Source organism: Rhinopithecus roxellana, chromosome 1 (genome assembly GCF_007565055.1).
Source record: "Rhinopithecus roxellana isolate Shanxi Qingling chromosome 1, ASM756505v1, whole genome shotgun sequence".
NCBI lineage: Eukaryota > Metazoa > Chordata > Mammalia > Primates > Cercopithecidae > Rhinopithecus > Rhinopithecus roxellana.
The window spans coordinates 131,534,625-131,541,138 of record NC_044549.1 but is presented as its reverse complement, the minus strand read 5'-3'; the positions used below and the strand labels follow the sequence as shown (position 1 = coordinate 131,541,138).

The following is a 6,514-nucleotide window of genomic DNA, read 5'->3' as shown; positions in this document are numbered from 1 at the left end:
TGCAAGCTGAAAAATTCCCAGAGTTCATCCAGACCTAGGAGACATTTGAGTTTAATCAACCAGAAAGAAGAAACTGTATTAAGCACCTGGGGCATTCAGCAAAGACCCCAGAAGGGCTACACCTTGCTTGTAGGACTACCCTAGTCCCAGAGTAAAGGATACTCTAGACCTAAAATAACAAAAGTGAAAAACAAGCTTCAGACAAATCAAACTGATCTTCTAATAATTAACTGTCTGCCAGAACAAAGTCTAACGTACTTAAACAGAAAAAAGCAAAATTTAGCATTCAACAAATGTTGAAATGTCCAGCATCCAATCAAAAATCACCAGAGTAGACAAGAATGGTTGTGTGCACCTGCAGTCCCAGCTACTTAGGAGGCTGAAGCTGGAAGGTTGCTTGAGCCAGGAGTTCTAATCTAGCCTGGGCAACATAGCAAGACTCTGTCTCTAAAATACAATTACAAGACATACAAAGAAGTTTTTTTAATTTTAAGAAGTGATCCATGACTAGAAGAAAAATCAGTCAGTTAAAAACAAACTCAGAAATGACAGAGGTGATAAAATCAGCAAAAAAAAAAAAAAAAAAAAAAAAGCAAAAACAGAGAGAAATGGGAGATATAGATAAGAGCCAAATGGAAATCCTAGAGATGAAAAATATAATGTTTGAAATAAAAAAATTACTGAAAGGGTTAAACAACAATTTAGGCAGTGCAGAAGAAAAGATCAATGAACTTGGAGACATAGTAATAGAAACTATCCAAACTAAAGCACAGAGAGAAAAAAGATTGAAAAAACTGAACAGAGTTTCAGTGACCTGTAGGGCAATATAAAGTGGTATAATGAGATTACAAGATGCAGAAGTGGGGGAGTGACAGAAATAATATTAAACAAAAATATTGCTCAAATTTTCCAAATATAATAGAAACTACAAACTTGTAGCTTCAAGAATCCCAACAAACCTTCATGCAAGATAAATACACACACACACACACACACACACACACACAAAGCATATCACAATCAAATAGCTGGAGGGAAGTGATAAGAAGAAAATATTAAAAGTAGTCAGAGAAAAAACATAACATACAAAGGAAAGAAATAGAATGATCACTGAGTGAGACTCCATCTCAAAAAAAAAGAAAGAAAGAAAAAGAAAGCTAGAGTGGCTTTCTAAATATCAGAGTAGACTTCAGAACCTTATAAAAGGATGAAGAAAAACATTTCATTATGATGAAGTAAACAATTAATAAAAAAGAAGTAACAATCATTGATGTGTCTGCACTGAATAATATAATTTCAAAATACATGCAGCAAAATTGACTAAACTGAAGGAGAAAGACAAATCCATAATTATATTTGGAGATATAAACACTTTTTACCCAATAGTTGGTAAAATAAGTAGTCAGAAAATCAGTGAGGATGTCAAAGATTTGAACAATACTATTGACCAACTTGACCTAGCTAACATTTATAGAACACATCACTTAACAAAAGAAGAAATATTTTAAGTGCACATGAAATAGTCACGAAGATAGACCATATGTTGGGCCATCAAACAAGAATGGGACCAGTAATATTTTAAATTCTTGGGGCTTTTTGGATCAAGCACCTTAATCAGATATTGAGTATCAAGTCCCTGCTCAGTTTCTATGACACTGGTTTCTGCCCTGTTCTTCATGACCCAAGTCCTTCCAGAGGCTGAACTCAGCTTCTGAAGTCCAGGCCCTGCACCTATAATTTCTGATACTTTCTGCTGATGTCCCTGGCACTGAATTGCTAGACTTGCCTGACCACTAGCCACTGATAGAACTTACTCCTTTTTTTTTTTTTTGAGATGGCGTCTCAGTCTTGTTGCCCAGGCTGGAGTGCAGTGGCGCGATCTCAGCTCACTGCAACCTCCGCCTCCCAGGTTCAAACGATTCTCTTGCCTCAGCCTCCCGAATAACTGGGACTACAGGCACCTGCCACTATGCCCGGCTAATTTTTGTATTTTGGCTCACGCCTGTAATCCCAACACTTTGGGAGGCCGAGGCGGGCAGATCACCGGAGGTCAGGAGTTTGAGACCAGCCTGGCCAACATGGTGAAACTCAGAACTTACTCCTTTTATCTGCCCCACCTTCATGAGTCCCTAAGCTCTGGTTCTAGCTACCCACAGTTTGACTCAATTATTCATTCAACATTCATTTATTGAGCACCCACTATGTGCGAGGCACAGAGCAAGGTGCTGGAGATACAGCCACAAATAGGGCAGACATGATCCCTTTTCCAAAGTAGATAGTGTCTAGTAAGAGACACAGACAAGTAGCGAGACAATTACAAAGCACTGTGATATATCCTATGAGTGAGCAAGTCCAGGGAGCTTTGAAGGCACAGAGACTGAATACCTAATTTGGACTTCAGGTTTAAGAAAGACTTTCTGGTGGAAATAAAATCAAAGCTGAGGCCGGACGCGGTGGCTCAAGCCTGTAATCCCAGCACTTTGGGAGGCCGAGACGGGCAGATCACGAGGTCAGGAGTTCGAGAACACGGTGAAACCCCGTCTCTACTAAAAAATACAAAAACTAGCCGGGCAAGGTGGTGGCGCCTGTAGTCCCAGCTACTCGGGAGGCTGAGGCAGGAGAATGGCGTAAACCCAGGAGGCGGAGCTTGCAGTGAGCTGAGATCCGGCCACTGCACTCCAGCCTGGGCGACAGAGCGAGACTCCGTCTCAAAGAAAAAAAAAAAAAAAAAAAATCAAAGCTGAGACTAGAAGGATGAGTAAGAGTCAGCCAGAGGATAGAAAATGTGATACGTTGTTCTAGGCCAGTGATTCTCAAAATGTGTTTCCAGATCAACAGCACCAGCATCAATTAAGAACCTGTTAGGAAAGCAAATTCTCAGGCCCTTCCCCAGACATACAGTCAGAAATTCTAGATGTGGGTTCCAGAAATATGAGTTCTAGCAAATCTTACAGGTGATTCTGATGAATTGTAAAGTTTAAGAATCACGACTCTAGACTGAGGAACAACATGTACAAAGGCATGGAAAAAATGTGGTCTTCCCCAAGCCATACTCAAATATGAGAATGGTGATCCTAGTGCCTATCAGAGATGGCAACACCAAACCTAGTTCAATTCTTATTTAACAGAAAAATAGACTAGGAAAGAACTATTATTTGTTAAACAGAGAGTATATACCAGGCCCTATGCTTCACATTGTTTCTCTTATCTAATTCTTACTACATCCCTATTATTAATATGATATCCATTTTACAGCTATGGAAGTTGAGGTTCTGAGAGTTACAGAACTTGCGCAACCTCACTCAACTAGTAAGTACCAGAACTGGGATTTGAACCCAGTTCTCTCTGACTCTGGAACCCAGTGAATTTTCTATGCTAGCCCGCTGCTTCCAGGAAAAAGAGTTGAAGATGAAGAGGTGAGGGCATTTCAGCAGCTTCACTCACTAAGACTCCTGGGAATGGAGCAGGCTGACAGAGCAGCCATTGTTTGATGTCAAAAACTGGCTTTTTGACTTTATTATCATGCCTTTGGAGATGGAGCCCAAAATGAGCAAATTTGCCTTTAGGTATCAGAGAAGTTCCATATCAGATAATGATTCTGGCTATGCACTGGAGGAGTACTTCAGGGTCCCCTGGGCCTTAGACCAGAGCAGAACCAGCTCTATTTTGCTTGCTTATCCGCGGAAAATGTCCCTATATTAACATCCCTGGAAAGAAACATCTGATTAAAGGGCTTGTATACCAGTTGCCACCACATGATAATGAGATATAGTACCATCAGTCTTTGAATGAAGATGAGAATAAAGAATTCCAAGTGTTCAGTGCTTAGCAGCAGAAAGAAGCACTTGGAAGAGGCATGATTAAACTTTTGTCTAGAGCAGTAATGCACGCTATGTGTGAGCAATGTGGGCTGAAGATCAACGGAGATAAAACTGTTTGCCTCTCGAGTGGGCCCTGGAGTATGCTGGTACTCATTCTGTTTTGTCTGTTTAACGTGTGAAGAGCTGCTGGTCAACCTCGTCTATTTTTATCAGGATGAAAATATTCACTGTGGCAGGCACCATGCTGAATTGCTCAAACCCTGAAGCTCAGCATGTGCTGAGATAATTTTGTTGATGTTTGCACAGAAACTGAGAGTCACCATTGGCACATGAAACACTTCTGCTGCCTTGAGCGCAAAATGGTCCCCAGAGGACAACGTATGTTATGAAGGATGGCCACCCATTCTGCTGTGGCTGTTTTGAGCGTGTCTACGCAGAGTGCTGTGAAATCTGTGGGAACATATTAGTGTCGACCATGTGCAGATGACCTATGATGGGAAGTGCTGGCGTGCTGCAGAAGCGTGCTTTTCTCATGCCTAGCATAAATCCTTTTTGTTGGATATCTCTTCTTTCCTAAAGTCAGATTTATTACTCAAAAATATGCAGCCTTGGGCTGGGCATGGTGGCTCATGCCTGTAATCCCAGCATTTTGGGAGGGCAAGGTGGGCAAGTCACAAGGTCAGGAGCTGGAGACCAGCCTGGCTAATATGGTGAAACCCCATCTCTACTAAAAATACAAAAATTAGCCAGGCGTGGTGGCGGGCACCTGTAGTCCCAGCTACAAGGGAGGCTGAGTCAGGAGAATCGCTTGAACCTGGGAGGCGGAGGTTGCAGTGAACTGAGATCACACCACTGCACTCCAGCCTGGGCAACAGAGCATGACTATGTCAAAAAGAAAAGAAAAGAAAAAGAAAAAGAAAAAGAAAAGAAAAAGAAAGAAAGAAAGAAAGAAAGAAAGAAAGAAAGAAAGAAAGAAAGAAAGAAAGAAAGAAAGAAAGAAAGAAAGAAAGAAAGAAAGAAAGAAAAGAAAAGAAAAGAAAGAGAGAAAAAGAGAAGGAAGAAAGGAAGGAAGGAAAGAAAGAGAGAGAGAAAGAAAGAAAGAGAAAGAAAGAAAGAAAGAAAGAGAAAGAAAGAAAGAAAGAGAAAGAGAAAGAAAGAAAGAAAGAAAGAAAGAAAGAAAGAAAGAAAGAAAGAAAGAAAGAAAGAAAGAAAGAAAGAAAGAAAGAAAGAAAGAAGGAAAGAAAATAAGAACAAGCTAAAGCAAAACAACCAGAACCTTGCAAGTAAAAACTACTGACCTGATATGGACTGGGCACAAGATGAACAGTGTTTCTGCTCATGGCAACCACCCAGGCCCTGCAAACAGTAGAAGGCTCCAGAAATTGGATCTGGACCATGGGGCTTCAGGGTAGGCTAACGATCAAACACAGGGGTATGAAAATCCCTGGGGTTTTTGTCAGATTTGAAACCAGAGCAACGTGCTCAGGATTCTATGGATTCTTTGGCTTCGTCCAACATCACAGTAGCTTCAGGGGATGGATGAAGCAAGCTGAGGTCATCCTTATATTCTCTGCAAACTCTGAAAAAAACGGAGGCAGAAGATTGTGAGAAAATTAGCAGTATGGAAACTTTGAACTCTGCTGCATGGAAGTGCAGAGTCCTTAAAGAGTCTAAGTTCAGAATTTTGTCTAGAAAAAAAAAACATGCCTGATGAAAAACTAGTACATCTGCCAGTACTCAGACAATCCAAGTCTCAATCCAGACCACAGAAGGTCAGATGATGTCATTGACAATGGAAACTGCAACATCAAGATCAGGCAGTGTCCAGTGAGTGACAAGACCTGGGTGTACCATTCTGAAGAGAGGGGATCCAGATCTCATCACCATTTCTACAGGAGAAGTAGAAAGTCCCACTCTGACAATATCCTGAATATTGTTACAGAAAGAGAATATTCTCCCAAGGACAGGCTGTAGCTTTACATCCCCAATAACTACAGTAATTTATGTGGAATAAAAGGGCCCAGGAAGTCCAAGTGTACATCCAGAATGCCGATCTCTATAGACAGCACGCCCATCCATTTCTGGCCATTTCTATGTCCCCGGGAGTGAAGAGGTTTCTGGGATTCCTGGTGTTCCTCCTTCTCGTCCTCCTCTTCTGACTCAGAACAAAGGGATATTTTCTTGAACAATCAGTCCCTCAATCCCAGCCACAGAGATACGCCTACTATAGAGACGCCCTTTCTAGTCCAACTCCCTGCCCGTCAGTTTGGTTAGAGGACAACTAAATTCAAGAAGAAAAGCAGACACAAATGCAAAAACTATTATTTCTTAAGATAGTAGCTATGGAGATAAATGTGTTTAAAATATAGCATTAACCATCAAAATCCTATTTCTTTTTTTCTTACATAAAACAGTTGCTAAAATAGTTTAAAGTGTTTTGCCTGTGTAAATGAGAAGTCAACTGCTGTTTTCAGTATCAGATTAACGTTTGAAAGGTGAACTTTCTCCTGTTTACCCTCCTTAGATGGTACCTAACGGGAACACTACAGTTTTATACAGTGCTTTGGTCTCTGATCCTTAAGAGAATACTCAAGAAACTACCTCGAAGTGATTGGACAAGGGTGTCGATTTTAGAAGATGGAAAACTCCAGCCACCTCGGAAAAGCAATAGTGTCTGTCATTCAGGTCAATCA

At 40.9% G+C, this 6,514-nt stretch overlaps 1 pseudogene; it reads left to right on the top strand.

Moving 5' to 3' along the window:
* The first annotated feature begins 3,522 nt into the window (after positions 1 to 3,522).
* On the top strand, positions 3,523 to 6,158 carry LOC104664665 (annotated as a pseudogene).
* Positions 6,159 to 6,514: the final 356 nt, after the last annotated feature.